General features: G+C 42.9%; 1 long non-coding RNA gene across 1 annotated transcript; it reads left to right on the top strand.

The window, feature by feature from the left end:
* Positions 1-2,292: 2,292 nt before the first annotated feature.
* LOC122696777 lies at positions 2,293-12,832 on the top strand. The gene is made up of 3 exons (XR_006341858.1): positions 2,293-2,415; positions 6,988-6,990; positions 12,803-12,832. It is a non-coding gene; the product is annotated as an uncharacterized LOC122696777 (long non-coding RNA).
* The last annotated feature ends 4,775 nt before the right edge of the window (positions 12,833-17,607 follow it).

The following is a 17,607-nucleotide window of genomic DNA, read 5'->3' as shown; positions in this document are numbered from 1 at the left end:
ATTTTTTTTTTTAAAGTCTTTATTTAATTTGTTACAATATTGTTTCTGTTTCATGTTTTGGTTTTTTGGCCCTGAGATATGTGGGAATCTTAGCTTCCCAACCAGGGATCGAACTTACACCTCCTGCATTGGAAGGTGAAAGTTTAACCACTGGACTGTCAGGGTAGTCCCCAGTCATGTTTTAACCTTGCCTATCCTGGTCCCATCACATCATGGGAAATAGATGGGGAGACAGTGGAAACAGTGTCAGACTATTTTTTTGGGCTCCAAAATCACTGCAGATGGTGATTGCAGCCATAAAATTAAAAGATGCTTACTCCTTGGAAGGAAAGTTATGACCAAACTAGATAGCATATTAAAAAGCAGAGACATTTCTTTGCCAACAAAGGTTCATCTAGTCAAGGCTATGGTTTTTCCAGTGGTCATGCATGGGTGTGAGAGTTGGACTATGAAGAAAGCTGAGCGCCGAAAAATTGATGCTTTTGAACTATGGTGTTGGAGAAGACTCTTGAGAGTCCCTTGGACTGCAAGGAGATCCAACCAGTCCATCCTAAAGGAGATCAGTCCTGGGTATTCATTGGAAGGACTGATGCTGAGGCTGAAACTCCAATACTTTGGCCACCTCATGCGAAGAGTTGACTGATTGGAAAAGACCCTGATGCTGGGAGGGATTGGGGGCAGGAGGAGAAGGGGACGACAGAGGATGAGATGGCTGGATGACATCACTGACTCGATGGACATGAATTTGAGTAAGCTCCGGGAGTTGGTGATGGACAGGGAGGCCTGGCGTGCTGTGATTCATGGGGTCGCAAAGAGTCGGATACGACTGAGCGACTGAACTGAACTGATCCTGGGTCCTCAAGTTCATGACAGCTCATGGAAACCCCTCATGTGAAGGAAGAGTGCTGGAACCAATGTCTCTGACCTAGTCTAGCCTTACGATGTTGGGGCCATTGTCCCAGTGTTCAAGGGATCTTGACATTCAGCTCATTCTGTGCAGCAGGCATAGGGGAGCTCCTCAAAGATGGACATTAGAAGCTCTGACTTCTAGAATGAACATCTAAGTCCAAGGGCTCTAGAGGGAAGAATTGGAAACTTCAACAGCTCTTAGAAACCTTGAGACTCTAATCATAAAACAAAACTCGGGGCCAAATGAGGTAAGAAGGTGTTTCTCTGTTAGCAACAGAATAACTTGTCTCTTTTAAAACACATCTTACCATCTTCCATAGATGCTGAGTGAGAAAAATGCATGGCATCTGGAGAGGACAGACCATCCAAATTGGTGGTGGGTCTTTCCTGAGACTGGGCTCATGGCCTTCCTTTATATTTTAGTTTCTCTCCTGATTTTAATATTTGTGATCTTTATACTGTCAGAGGACAGAGAAGTACATAAAATCATCGCAATTTACTATGTTGAGTTTATATAATATTATGATTTTCTTTCTTTTGCATTTCTAACATTTACTCCTTTCCTCCCAACTGTTTTTCTTCTAGCGCATGAGGACAATACATTAAGAATCTCCAGGGTAACACATATCAGAACAAAATTATAATTCAAAAAGATACACATACCATTATTTTTCATAGCAACATTATTCACAATAGCCAAAACATGGAAGCAACCTAAATATTCACTGACAGACAGACAAATGGATAATGAAGATGTGATATATATATATATATATATATATATATATGTGTGTGTGTGTGTGTGTGTGTGTGTGTGTGTGTGTGTGTGTGTGTGTGTGTGTGTGTATACTCAGTCGGTAAAGAATCTGCCTGCAATGCGGGAGACCTGGGTTCGATTCCTGGCTCAGGAAGATCCCCTGGAGAAGGAAACAGCAACCCACTCCAGTGTTCTTACCTGGGAGTCCCACGGACAGAGGAGCCTGGAGGACTATAGTCCACAGGGTCGCAAGAGTCAAACGCGACTGAGTGGCTGCAGACACACACACCACCACCAAACAAATATATGCATATATTTACTTATATACACTTATACATGTATTTACTTAAACACACAGTGGAATCCTACTCAGCCATACAAAAGAAGGAAATAATTCCATCTGGAGCAACATGAATGGACCTAGAGATGACCATACTAGATGAAGTTAAGTCAGACAGAGAAAGACAAATACCATATGATATCACTTATGTGTGGAATCTAAAATATGGTACAAATGAACTTATTTATGCAGCAGAAACAGAGTCACAGACATAGAGAACAGACTTGTGGTTACCCAGGGGGCAGAGAGGGTGGGTGAGGGATGGGCTGGGAGTTTGGGATTAGCAGGTGCAAACTATTATATAGAGGATGGATAAACAACAAGATCCTACTGTACAGTACAGGGAAGTATACTCGATATCCTGTGATTAAAACATAATGGAAAGGAATATGAAAAAGAATATGTATATGTGTAACTCAATCACTGTGCTGTACAGTAGAAATTAACATAACATTGTAAATCAAATATACTTCAATAAAATAAATTTTAAAAAAAGGAATCACCAGGGTGGTAAGCTATGATAGGTGAGTACTGGGAGGGAGAACAAGGAAGCGAAGATGGAGAGGGATTCTCACCTATATCAAGTCTCTCCTGCTCCCTTGAAGCGGACAAGCTGGAGACCCTGGGCTGGGTAGCTCTGCCCACCAGGCCTGGGCTAGAATGGGTTTACCTTCAAATGGTTGGGAAAAAAAGTACCCAAAGAGTAATACTTTATGCCACATGAAAATCACAAGAGTTGCATCACGCTTCTGAAACTGATCTGGGAGCAGCCTTCAGCCCCTGGAGGGTGCTGGTCCTCCAGCGATGCGGGCAGGGTTGGTCCTACTTATGAGCTGGAGCAAATCTATCAGACTGCTGGAAAAGTTATTAGAAAATGAGGACTCTCTGTATTTTAACAGAAGGAGCCACTTGGAGGATCCTCTGCTACAATCCATTCTCAGAAGTCAAGAAAGAATAGGGAATGTGCTCAGGTCACAACAAAGAGCAATACTGGGATGCCAGGCCAGGTGTGTCTGGCTCCCAAGCCTGGATGCTCTCTCTGCTCAGCCACCCGTGAGAAGCTTGGACACTGACCACAGACAGATTCGTGCATCAGACCTGCTTCTCGTTAGGCCATTTGCATTGGCCACTTTCTACTTGAGAACATAAATCTCTGTCCTTCCCTACAGTGGATAGGAAACACATATAATTTTATCTCCTTCTTTCTTATCCCAATTCTTGCTGTGTCTCTTCCCTGGTGTTCACCGCCCCCCCCCCCCAACCCCCGCCCCATATATCCAGTCATTCTCTGGGCCCCGGTAGACAAGAAAAGGCTTGTCCAGTTGAATTGAGCACCGTGGTAGCCAAGGATCTACCCACCTCTCTTTTGTAAATTCCCTGAGGCTAATCTTATAATAAGATCTTCCCTGGTGGCTCGGTGGTAAGGAATCCGCCTGCCAATGCAGGAGACGTAGGTTTGATCCCTGGATTGGGAAGACCCCTTGGAGAAGAAGGCAGCAACCCACTCCAATATTCTTGCCTGGCAAATCCCGTGGACAGAGAAGCCTGGCAGACTAGGGTCCATAGTGTCGCAAAGAGTCAGACACCATAACTAAACACTCCACACACACAACCTTAGTGCTATTTACACAGAAATGAACAAAGATTAACATGTGGAATCTCAGTCAAGGGATAAGTGAATATTTAAAAAACAAAGAATACCTTTCAGCTCATAGAGCAGGGCTGTTCTGGAAATAATCTGGTTTCGATATGCCTGTCGTGTAACCCTTAAAAAATATAAGACCCTTGCAGAACCCCCTATCTTTAATTTCTTTTGTTGTAATTTTCCAATAAAATCTGGCCAGGGCCCAAGTTCTCAGAGGACTAATAAGGATAAGAATGTCCCTGATTTTCCTTCAAAATGAGAAATCATTTCAACGTGAGGAGTCCAGCCGCAACTGGCACAATCCCCCTGGGTCTCTGGATTTCAGGAAAATGGACCTGGGCCTCTTTCTCTCTGGTCATCCCAGCAACCTTCCAGACTTATAATTATTCAGTCAGCAGCCCAGAATTGTGGCCTACTTAGTTTTCTCTGAAAGCACTTAAGGACAGTTTAATGAAAGGAAGGAGCAGCAAAGAAGGAGGGGGGGGGGATGCTTTTTTTAGGAACAGGACAAAATATCATGTTTTCTTCTCTCTCTGTCTTTTTCCCCCCCTTTTTGCAATATTTCTCCTCAGAGAAAATTATAGTCTTGAAAGCCAGCAATGTGCTCTGTATGTTTTGCTTATTACAGTGGTTAAAACGAGAACCATGGGTGATGGAGTATCATTATAACATTCTTGATACCCCTGATATATTTGTGCAAACATAGCTGTGGAAGAGGCCTGCCCAGCGATGAGCCCGTGTTGTCCAGAGAAGTCTTCCCTCCCCGCCTTTGTTCATTCACACAGCCTTCCGCCTGTCTCTGGAAGCCATCCTTTGTATTCATTTTTTCAGTTTCTGCCCCTTTGAACTCCCTTTTTCTCAACCTTACCTTCTTTCCCACCTCCCTTGAGGGACATCGCACTGTTTCCGTACCAAACAATTTGCAAAGGAAATGGTTCAAGTTAGAAATGGAGTGAAATGGGGGCTGCAATCACCAATGTAAGATTTCGGGTGGTTGGTTACCCCTTCATTTCCTTTAGGTTGTATCTGTATCTTTCTTGATTTTCTGTTTCTGTCAGTAGGATCCCAGCAGGATGCCCCCTCTCCTAGCCAGGGGCGGGGTCTAAAAGTCAAAACATAGAAAAATCAAATCATAATACTATTCAAAGGCAGTATTACAGAGCACTGTGTGTATGTGTGTGTGTGTGTGTGTGTGTGGAGTCACTCAGTCATGGCTGACTCTTTGTGACCCTATGGACTATAGCTCACCAGGCTCCTCTGCCCATGGAATTTTCCAGACAAGAATACTGGAGTGGGTTGCCAGTTCCTTCTCCAGGGGATCTTTCTGACCCAGGAATTGAACCCAGGTCTCCTGTATCGGCAGGCAGATGGATTCTTTACCACTAGTGCTAAGTGGGAAGCTGAACACTGAGACAAATGCTATTGGGGCAATGAGGAATAATACCCTTCTCTATTCCATTCCTTGTTCTAAAAGTATTTACAGTGCACAGAAATGAAAGATATGAACCCTTAATAAGGCCAGACAGGTCAAGGGCCATAAGAGTTCAGAAGATGAGGGCCCTCTGAGGGCTGGAGGATTCAAGGAGGGCTCCATGGAAGAGCTGAGCCCTGAAGGATGGATGGGGAAAAGTGGTGAGAAGTTAGGAGAACTTTTCAAACAGGAGAGGCTGTAAACTTTAAAGTCAGCCACTCATGGTTGCCCCGTAGGTCAATCCAACTTGGGAAGGCTGGTGGTACATTTCATAAGAACACTTTATAAATTACTTATGTTCTAGATGGACTAATGTGCTCACTTTGTTGGACTCTGGTGCTAATAATGCAAATTTTATGAGTTTCAGTCTGTTCTTAAAATCTAGTGTCAGCTTAGTTATTCAATTCTGGCTGTTTGGGACACAAGCATTTTGGGATTCTGACAAAAGTTATGGACTGTCTCCTTAGAAAAATTCACATAAACACCAAATGATGCTTGTAATTGTAGAGGTTTCCAGAAGCCTCTTTATAAAACCCAGGTTAAGATGCCTTGACTAAACCATCCCTGAGATAGAGATTGACTTTAATTTATCATGCTGGAAGCCCAATGAGAGGAGCTGGAAGCCCAGTGAGATTTTTTTTTTAACAGACTTTGAAAAAAAAAAAGGAAAGAAAGATGATCCAAAATTTGGAAATAACACAAAAGACAACTGAGTTCCTTTTTGGAGTCATATCAGAACACTTCTCCACAAGCCTTTTTAAGAGTGAGCTGATTTTGTCCTGGGGATCAGGACTTATTATTTAATATTGACTTATTTAATATTAAGAGCCAGACTTTGTAAAGTTAGATGTTAACTTATAGAAGATTGATAAATGACATATAATTTTTATCTAGTAAAGTTGTAAGTAAAGTCTAATAGAAAAGATAACTTCAGGGGATATGGTTTTATGGTCCTGTAGGACATTACCTAATTTTGTATTTAAAGTTTCTATCTTATTCCATCAATCTGTCTTTCATTGACTATATACTGCAGTCTCTTTCATTCTCTTGTAAACTAGTTTTAGCATCCTGTAGTTTTCTTGATTAATGAGTTCAGTGAATCTATGAACTCACTCTATAGTTGTATGGTGTTGGGTCCTTTAATGGACCGGAACCTTGTGGTACGGAGTCGACGATAAGAAAGTGAAAGAGAGAAAGAGAGAGAGAGAAAGAGAGAGAGAGAGAGAGACAAAAAAGACCCGGGGACCTAAGCTCTGGTGGAGCAAAGGTGCTTTAATGATTTTTCTATGAGTATATATAGGCTGCAGTATAAGAAACTTCTTTCGGGAATGATAGAGATCAGAAAACCAAATGTACAGCAACCGTTACCAAGGGAACAAGGGGTAACGTTAGTCACAAGGTCAGGAGACAATCTATATCTCAAGTAAGGGGAAGGAGATTAAGCTGTTTTGTCCTAAGGAGAATGTTTACTAAAGGAGACTCATGCTTGCCTCACACAATGACCTCAGTCCCTGGGAGCAGCGTGCTGTTCCGCTTGAAGAGGGACAAAGGACTCATGAGAGACAGCACGTAGGAATCCTCCCGTCAAACATTCCCTGACAGTATGGGAATTCATAGTTTAATTTTTTGTAGACTATCTTCTCAATAACCTCAGATACGTGATGACACCACCCTTATGGCAGAAAGAGAAGAACTAAAAAGTCTCTTGATGAAAGTGAAAGAAGAGAGTGAAAAAGCTGGCTTAAAACTCAACATTCAAACAACAAAGATCATGGCATCTGGCCCCATCACTTCATGGCAAATAGATGGGGAAACAATGGAAAGAGTGACAGACTTTGTTTTCTTGGGCTCCAAAATCACTGCAGATGGTGACTGCAGCCATGAAGTTAAAAGACGCTTGCTCCTTGGAAGCAAAGCTATGATCAACCTAGACAGCATATTAAAAAGCAGAGATGTTACTTTGCCAACAAAGGTCCATCTAGTCAAAGCTATGGTTTTTCCAGTAGTCATGTATGGATGTGAGAGTTGGACTATAAAGAAAGCTGAGTGCTGAAGAATTGATACTTTTGAACTGTGGTGTTGGAGAAGACTCTTGAGAGTCCCTTGGACTGCAAGGAGATCCAACCAATCAATCGTAAAGGAGATCAGCTCTGAATACTCATTGGAAGGACTGATGATGAAGCTGAAACTCCAGTATTTTGGCCACCCAATGCAAAGAACTGACTCATTAGAAAAGACCCTGATGCTGGGAGTGATTGAAGGCGGGAGAAGAAGGGGATGACAGAGGATGAGATGGTTGGATGGCATCACCGACTCAATGGACATGAGTTGGAGCAAGCTCCGGGAGTTGGTGATGGACAGAGAAGCCTGGCGTGCTGCAGTCCATAGGGTTGCAAAGAGTCAGACACAACTGAGTGACTGAACTGAACTGAACTGATCTGCTACATTTCAGCTGTGGGCAGAGGCAATGTCAGAGGCATTTTAAGACCCAGAGAGTTGTAAGGTAGCACTTCTCAGACTCTATTGGACACATAAATCACCTGGGAACCTTTTAAGATGCAGATTCTGATTTGATGGTTCAGGAGTCGGGCACTTCTTACAAGCCTCCCAGCGATGCCCGCTATGCTGGTCCATGGACAACACATCAGTGAGGCTGCAGAATGTAAGCAGTCTTCACTAATGACTAGCTGGATCTGTATATCTGTGTCCAAGCCCCCCCACCCCGACCCCCCCAACCACTGCCTCTGCCCTGCGAAAGTCATAGCAGAACCAATCAAGACACAGTCCCAACTGCAAAGACATGGGCCTGGTGGAGGGTTTCTGGAAACTTTGGGGGGATATCCAAGTGTTGTGTAGAGGGGAGTGGGTAGGAGGGTGGGGCCACCAAAAGGAAATGAAGTGATTCATGTTCAACTTCGATTGCATGAGCATTAAATGCAATCAGAGGGAAACCCAATCTCCCCACTGCAAAGGGTAACGTCCAACTTGGAGTACGGCTCTCCAAGCATTACAGCCTCCTCCCTCTCCTGACAGACCCACCCAGCCTTTTCCCCAAGGAGCCCCGAGGCAGTACTCAGGCTGTGTTTTCCGTGGCAGTTGAGCTCTTTGCATCTCCTTTGGGAAGAGGAGAGGTGGGTCCCTTTTGTTTTCAGTGGGCACATTTCAGTTCGTTGGTGGCCTGCCTCCACTCTGCTACACACTCTTACATCATGGAGCACTCATATTTTTAATCCTGCACATTTCTTGGAAACGCAAGGATCTCAGAGACTCCAAGAAACACACAACTGGTTTAGTTCACTCTTACCCCAGGGCCTCTACCAAACCAAAGAAGGATCTGTTCCCAGAGAAAATGGAAAGCTTCATTTCTGGAGCTCAAAGACCTGCTTGTGGACTGCAGTGCACTGTGATGAGAAGGAGAGAGAGACAAGAGAGGAGGAGGAGGAGGAAGGGGAGAGAAGGAAGGAAGCCAGGGAGGAAAGGAGGGAGGGAATTGATCACAAACCTAGATTTATTCCATGAAAGAGCTGTCCTTCATTCTGAGAGTATGTTTGCCCTATCTTTTTGCAGGTCATGTTAGATATTTTCACTGAGATGATACTCGTAGTAGATGACAGATTTGGGGTTGTTCTGTGTTTACTTTTGTTTTTTATGTCCGTGTTCAGTAAAATTTAAACGTTGGCAATCCCATGTTAGTCCTCCAATTTGGGGGGAAATTATCCTGCTCTGCCGAGCCAGGTTCTTTTGGTCCACCAAAGAACCACTCAATTGGTGCTCTCAAACTACAGATGGGAGACCCCTGGATAACTGAGTCCCTTCTTCCATCTTTCTGGAAAATCAGCCTTTGATTCCCAGGGCTGGCAGCGTGGGAGTGGATACCCTTTTTCCAGACATGGGAGCCCTTCTGTTCCTCCCATCACCTGTCTGCGTAGAGGGCAGAAACACTGGACAAAGCGGACGATGGATTATCTTCGACAGTAGTTTAACATGAAGTGTGGGGACTGGATATGAGTTGGAGTTTGAATACCTGGGAGTGAGTCTTGGTTCCTCCACTTGAAAGCTGTGAACTTCTGCAAGTGGTGTAATAATTCTGAAGCTGAAAAAACTTTCAGAGTTGCCAAGAGAATAAAATCTGTAACATATATGAAGAGCTCTTTAAAACATAATAAAAAAGAGCTGTGAAAATATAATCTATTATTACAAGACACCGCCCTTCTACCAAATTTCCCCATACAAATGAAACATTGTTGGGTTGATAGCTAAGATTTCTGGCTCCCTTGTGCCCACTTTTGGTGTGGGGACAATTAAATGATCTCAGAGACAAGCAGTCTGATTTTCAATTATTTATTAGATTTTTATTATCTAGGGTTTGTCAAGGCATCAAGAGCTATCTGGGTAATTCAAACATGTATCCAAGGTCAATAACCACTGTTTACAGAAACTGGGGAAGAGAAAAAAAGATAACCTAACCTGACTAAGGAATTGATGGAGATGAGTTTGAGTAAGCTCTGGGAGTTTGTGATGGACAGGGAAGCCTGGTGTGCTGCAGTCCATGGGGTCGCAAAGAGTCGGACACGACTGAGCGACTGAAGTGAACTGAACCTAACTAAGTTGCAGTGTATCAAATGCTCTGACATAACCATCTCATTTAAGTCTAAAAAAGATGAATTTTACTGTTCCCAATCACACGTGAAATAGAGGTTCTAGTGACTAAATTTTTGCCCAAATTCACACTATCAGAGCGGCAAGGACAGGATGCTAATATATTTCAGGGTGACTCAGAAACCCTGCTCTTTACCCATCACTACCCCATGCTATCAGAAAGTCAACATTGAAGCCTAACTCACTCACCATGGGGGAATATTTTGGACAGGGTACCAACTTGGATAAATAATCCCAACTTGACCATTTATCAGGATTCCTTGGTGGCTCAGACACTAAAGAATCTGCCTGTAATGTGGGAGACCTGGGTTTGATCCCTGGGTCGGGACAACCACTTGGAGGAGAAAATGGCAACCCACTCCAGTATTCTTGCCCTGAAAATCCTATGGACAGAGGTGCCTGCCAAGTTACAGTCCATGGAGTCTCAAAGACTCAGACATGACTGAGTGACTAACACAACACTGATCATTTATCAAAAGTTTAACTGTGGACCCATTTCTTTTGATAGATCCTGTACCATTCAAATAAGAAAATAATATATTCTCAAATAATTTCCAGAAAGTGATTTCCAAAAAAGAAAAAAACAAACAAAATCAAAGTACTTTGCAATTATAAAAGTTATCATCATTAACTTTCTCTAATGAACTAATTTTCCACTAGTCAAGACTTGCTGTTTTTGCCATAAATGAAATATAAATGAAATGTCATTCATTTTTCTTGGTGGGGCTGGTAAACAGAACCACTCATATCTGAAGGGTTAAATAAAATATTTTATACTATTTGCATTGAAAATTAGTTAACTCTCTGGGCTAATATTGGATATTATCCCATAAATGTATGTTATATGTAGCATAGGCATCTGTTACTGATGTTAAACATCTAATTGGGGGAGTGGAAATATAATATAATAAGGAGAATGTATATATGAGGAAAACTGAAATCCAAAATGCTTTAAATTACAACATGATGTCTTCCACTTTATTTAATCAAGTCCTTTCTTATAACTCGGTTAAAATGAGAGGGAAGAGAAGAAAGAGGGAAAGTAATACTAAAATTTATTCCTAATTTTAACTCTGAAGTATACAATAATCATAGTGATTTGGTGAAATAGTTTGAAGTTTCTAAAGCAAGAAAAAAAAAAAAGAAGAAAAATAGTTCTGTGTTTTTCCTTTAAAGAGTCTCCTGAAGAAGATAATTACAGAAACTTTACCTCAATCATTCTAATATTCTGATCAGGTAAATTTAGATGTTGGTAATGTTAACACAGGGGCTTCCCTCACTTGCACCGGGGTTTAGATCATAAAAAAAATCTGCCTACAATGCAGGAGACTGGGGTCCAATCCTTGGGTTGGGAAGATCCCCTGAAGGAGATCATGACAACCCACTCCAGTATTTTTGCCTGGAGAATTCCATGCACAGAGGAGCCTGGTGGGCTATAGTCCATGGGGTCGCACAGAGTCAGACACAACTGAGCGGCTAGCACACACCCACACAGTGTTAACACAGATGCCGTGGAAATAGACATGGACCAACGGTGCTGGGTCTGGGTGATAAGGGTCAGTGCCAGAAAGTTCCTGGGGTCCTTTAAACCTCAACAAATAGACAAAACCAAATTTGACCACATATTTCAGTTGAATCTGGAGAGGCGACCCAGGTTAGCCTTGAGAACTACAAGTCTGCTTCTATGAGTTAAGAGTATGTTTGACTTTAAAATGGCAGGAGGAAGCAGAAAATCAAATCTCTGTCCCTAAAATGTGCTTAATCTTGTCCCTCTAACAAGTCATCTCTCTTCTTTCCAATCCTTCCTGTCCTAAAGTCACCAGAAGATGGGGAACACCAATGAAGACATAGTAGCAGGGTAAGGCATGCTCCCCGCTTTAAGGGTGCTGTCCTACCAAGGGTCAGCAAACTGCTCCTTTTTTTTTTTTTAAACAAAGTTGTATTGGAACAAAACCATACTGTTATATATGTATTATAGAGGACTGCTTTTACACCAGGAAGACAGAGTTAAGTTGTTGCCATTGAGATTGCATGGCCCACAAAGGGTAAAATATTTACTACCTTTACAAAAAAGGTTAGACAACTCTTGTACTAAAAAGAGCACCAGCTACAGAACACCAAGATTGGTATTTTATCAATTCCCAAACTCTAGTTCTCAATCTTTCTGTAACCTTAGCACACCTTAGGGGGAAAAGCATATATCCATCAGTAATACCATTCTCCTCCTCTACGGAGGAAAGATTTTCCATGAAGCTAGTGCCATTTAAGCTTCATGTCAGTCACTTGCACAAGACCTTGGGAGGGACCCTAGTGGTGTGTTCACATGGCTAGATGTTTTTATAACATCTGTAAAAATAAGAGATAGAAGCTATTGTGTCTTTCCATTCCAGCTTTCCTTCTTTCTAATCTCCATATCTTGGGTAGTGATGGAAGGCAAGGGGGCATCTCATGGATCATATTAAGTAGAAGCTGAGACAGAGGATTGGGGATATACTTAGTTTTGTTTAATGAGAACGTGGATAGAGAGACAGACAGAGGCAACCTCATAGCCACTCCTCTTTAGGTTAAGTGTTTGCCAGTCAGTCCTCCCAAGATAGGAATAACTCTCAGGATTCTTCCAACTGCCCACGGCATCAGCTCACTGTTGGTGTGACATAAAAGTGCCGCCTTAGCTATCCTAGCGCAGTACAGATGTGTCCTATGGCCCCCATCATTGAAAGTGTGTGGTTGTGGGGGAGAAAAAGTTTTGAAATGAGTGAAGCCAGAAGCTAGTCTATGGGAAATTCTACCCAGGCTTACAGTACATATATGAAAAAACTTGATAGATTTTCCCCCCAAATATGAAAACGGGCTTAATATCAAATGACAATTTGATCAAATATCAAATAACAGTTACAAGTTGTGATGCTGCAAAAAAACTTTTCTGTCAATATTAAATTTTTTTTAACCAACCACACTAAAAAAGGTTAAAATATCTATTTCTCTTATAATAACCTATAATGGAAAGTAATTTGAAAATAGTATATGTATATATAACTGAATCACTTTGCTGCACACTTGAAATTTATGTGTGTGTGTGTGCCCAGTCGTGTTCCACTCTTTGTGACCTCATGGACTGTAACCCACCAGGCTTCCCTGTCCACTGAATTTTCCAGGCAGGAAAACTAGAGTGGGTTGCTATTTCCTTCTCCAGGGGATCTTCCTGATCCAGGGATCGAACCTGCATTTCTTGTGTCTCCTGCATTGGCAGGCAGATTCTTTACTACTGTGCCACCTGCAAAGCCTGTTGAAGCTTATACAATGTTGTAAATTATGCTTCAAAAGAAAGAAAATATCTCTTTCTGTAGGAAATGATATTACAACAAAGCAATTATGTAAAGAAATGATCAAAGAGTATGCAGCCAACACATATAGGAAAAATAGCATTAAAAAGTGCATCAAACAATTAATTAGCAAAAATACCATGTTGTCTTCTAGATTTTGTGATGTTTATGGTCTGTTTTTTAAAATTAGTAATTTATAATAAACTGTATATCCTTATAGGCCTCTAAATCAATTCCATTTTAGGCCCATAAATGCAAACTTACACACACTCATGTGTAATTAAAACAGATTTTCTTTCATTTCTCTTTTAATGCCAACCATTATAACCCACTACATTAATGCCATGATCTAGTAATACATTATGATTCTCAGCTGAAAAATCTTTCCTCAAAAATCTATACAAATGATCACTTCAAGTGAATCCATGACTGTTACATTATGGATGTCTCATGTCTCATCTCAAGCTGCCTTGCTACAATGGTCTAAGTGGGATGAATGTGAAAGTCGCTCAGTCGAGTCTGACTCTTTGCAATCCGATGGACTACAAAGTCCATGGATTTCTCTAGGCCAGAATACTGGAGTGGGGAGCCTTTTCCTTCACCAGGGGATCTTCCTAACCCAGGGATCAAACCCAGGTCTCTAGCATTGTGAACAGATTCTTTACCAGCTGAGCCACAAGGGAAGACCAAGAATACTGGAGTGGGCAGCCTATCCCTTCTCCAGGGGATCTTTCCAACCTAGGAATCGAACCAGGGTCTCCTGCATTGCAGGAAGATTCTTTACCAACTGAGCTATGGATGGAAGGACATAAATTGCAAAGCTTGCTTGACCTGGATCTGAATCCCGACATCACTTTTTTTGCCCTATGTGCTCCTGAACATAATACCGAATGTCTCTGAGATTCAGTTTTGTGTGTTTTTTTTTTTTCAGTCTGTCAAACAGGGAAATTGGTGCCAACTTCATAGGATCCTCATGAAGGTGAAATGAAGGAACCAGTATTAAAGATGCAGCTCAAAACCTGGCCAACAGCAGGTCCTCCACTCAGCGGCTCCTTCCCTTCACCATCAACATTTCTCTGGAAACCCCCAGGGGCTCCCGAGCAGAGAACACAGCTGGCAAAGAGACACACAGAGGAAAGCCTCTGTAATTAATGTCATATTCACTCAATTTCAGGTCTAGACAATATTTTTCTAAAACAATTGCTTCCAAGGGCCAGTAATAAAAACAGAACAATGTCAGTCATCAGAACTCAGAAAGGGGAGGATAAATACTGCCTGACGGGTCCATTCTAACTTTGATCCGAAGTTCTGCATTCCTCTGGGAGACTTGTAGTAAATGATTTCCACACTTCTCCACGGCTGTTGGTCCTTGCTGCACACGGCACTGTGTCTCAGGAACAAAAGGCAGGAATGCAGAGAGAAGACGGCTTTGAGACCCTTTTAAGGGATTCAGAAGGCTCAGCGACTAGGGTGGCAGATGGTGATTGTCCTCCAGAGATCACTGTCCTAGATACAGTGTAAGAGAGGTCCCCCCAAAACTATGAGTGTGTTAGTTGCTCAGTTGTATCTGACTCTTTGTGACTCCATGGACTGTAGAACGCCAGGCTCCTCTGTCCACAGGATTTTCCAGCCATGAATACTGGAGTGGATAGCTATTCCCTTCTCCAGGGGATCTTCCTGACCCAGGGATAGAATCTTTATCCCAGGCAGATTCTTTACATCTAAGCCACCAGGGAAGCCACAGGTAGCCCCAAATCTTTGACTTCAAGTATTTCCCCAACCGGCATGCCAGGGTCTGAAATCCCATCTGCTATTTTGAAGAGCTGCCTGTTGCCCTGAAGAAGCAGAAAATGAGATGAAAGGGAACTGGAACTGTCCCTGGTATTGGACCTATTGAAGGGGGTCTCTACTCTTCCTTGGCCCACCCCTACGCTCACCCCATCCTCATTCTCCCTAGCTAGTTAGGTGCAGGGACTCTGGAAGGCTTTGACCAGAGTCCCCATGGTATCTAGACTCTGAGAAGGTGCCATTTTGGTGGAATTCTCTGCAAATGGCGCCTCTTGGAAATGGGCCGGGTTGTAGTCCAGGTGCTGGCAATTTAGATCTTCAGTCCAGAGAAGTTTCTTCACATATCCCTCCGTGAAGAGAGAGACCAAGAGACTAGAAACAGAGAGAAAGGGAGAGGAGGACAAGAGGAAAAAGAGGAGATTCAGAGCGAGGAAACTGGAGACAGAGGCTGAGTGGCCTTTGTTATAGTCCAAGGGAATAAAGCCAAGGCTCTTCAGTAAATAGAATTCAGCAAAGCCAGCAGACATCCCCACGAACACAGGGCACAGACCACCCAGTGCTCAGAGTTCTTCACCAGATCCTGGGGTGTTGCTCTGGAAGAGTGTCTTGCTCTGCAAGTGCTCTAGGAGTCAATCCTGTCTACCCCAAATCGTAGACTCCTGTATTTGAACGAGGACAAGCCTTTGTGATTAAAGAGAAAAATCTGCATCTCTCCCCCTCCTCCCCCAACTCAGGTTCAATAACTCCTCATTGCAAGAAGGAGCATGCTGAGTCACTTCAGTTGAGTCTGACTCTTTTCAGCCTTCTGGACTGTTGCCTGCCAGGCTCCTCTGTCCATGGGACTCTCCAGGCAAGAATACTGGAGTGGGTTGCCATGACCTCGAACAGCTCAGCCCCAAACTGCACATGGCCTGCACATGGCACATGGCTTGGCGCACTAAGCAGGCATCAGCAGCCCATTTTAAAGTTCACCTTCCACCTTTAGAAATAGGTCTTCCTCCTGTAATTTCTCCAAACCAATCAAAAATCCCCTTTCTCTGATGAAAGTATTCCCCACCAAGTCAAAGGGGAGCCTGATTTAATTAAACCTTTGTCTGAGTGACTGATGATCTTCCTCAATCTTTCCTGGAGCATTTACAATATCAAAAAGCAATTTATGACAAGAAGAAGCAAAGAACCATGGTGATGAATCTCCCATTGGTAGGGTTGAAGGGGAGAGTGAAGAGAAGGGATGAAGTTCAGGAAGAGTGGAGTCTTTGTGGATGGATGAGCTGGTCTGCCAGGGTCCCCTAAGCCATAAGTCACAAGGGCAAGTGTTTGCTCTACCTAAGTTGAAAGCTGCTTCAGCATCCAGAAAGCCACACCTCTGCTCGGATGAGAAAGCAGATACATCTAACACAGCCAGGGAGTACGAACTAGAGGTTCTTCAAGTGAGATCCCCACACCAACAACGTGGGCATCACCTGGGATCCCATTAGAAATGCAAATTATCAGACCCCTCCCTAGACCTACCGAATCAAAAACTCAGGGGTGGGACCTAGGAATCTGTTTCTACAAGCCCTCCAGGGAAAGCTGATATTCCTCAAGCTTGAGAGCAATCTATGCAGTGTGATAAACCAGGAGGCTATGTCTTCCTCCAGCCAGTCTGAAGCCCTAAGTAACTCAGTGAACTTCTGGAAACCTCAGTTTCCTCAAATATAAAATAATATGATGGGTTTTATTAAGTGTCCTAGGGAAAAAAGCTATGACAAACCTAGATAGTATATTGAAAAGCAGTGACATCACTTTGTGTACAAAGGTCCTTAGAGTCAAAGCTATGGTTTTTCCAGTAGTCAAGTATGGATATGAGAGTTGGACCATAAGGAAGGCTGAGCCCCAAAGAAGTGATGCTTTCAAACTGTGGTGCTGGAAAAGACTCTTGAGAGTCTCTTGAGCTGCAAGGAGATCAAACCAATCAGTCCTAAAGGAAATCAACCCTGAATATTCGTTGGAAGGACTGATGCTAACGTGTCAATACTTTGGCCACCTGAGGGGAGGAGCCTACTCATTGGAAAAGACCCTGATGCTGGGTAAGATTGATGGCAGGAGGAGAAAAAGGCGACAGAGGGTGAGAAGGTTGGATGGCATCACCAGCTCAGGGGTCATGAGTTTGAGCAAACTCTGGGAAATAGTGAAGGACAGGGAAGCCTGGCCTGTTGCAGTCTGTGAAGTCACAGAGTAGGACATGACTTAGCGACTGAACAACAGCAACAACGAGGGAAAACTGGTTTCATCAAATGCTCCATGAAAAAAAAAAGTATAGCCAGCTTATTCTGGGAAATCACACCTTAGACATCCATAATATGTATTAGTCTATTAAAGACTTCAAAAGCCCAACCATGCATAAAGAAGCTTGTTTACCTCCATGTTTGAGGACCATATTTGGGTATGGATTGAATGTGAATCAGCAGATGCTAGGTAGCATATTGGGCTTCCCTGATGATTCAGTGGTAAAGAATCTGCCTGCCAATGCAGAAGATGAAGGTTCGATCCCTGGGTTGGGAAGATCTCCTGGAGAAAGAAATGGCAACCCACTTCAGAATTCTTGCCAGGGAAATCCCAAGAACAGAGGAACATGATAGGCTGCAGTCCATGGGGTCACAAAAGAGTCAGATATGACTTATTGGCTAAACAAATCTCTTAGTCACGTCCATTAACATTGGGAATATGAGGGTT

The sequence above is a fragment of the Cervus elaphus genome, chromosome 7 (assembly GCF_910594005.1).
Source record: "Cervus elaphus chromosome 7, mCerEla1.1, whole genome shotgun sequence".
In the NCBI taxonomy this organism is placed as follows: domain Eukaryota; kingdom Metazoa; phylum Chordata; class Mammalia; order Artiodactyla; family Cervidae; genus Cervus; species Cervus elaphus.
This window is presented reverse-complemented; position numbering and strand designations above follow the sequence as displayed.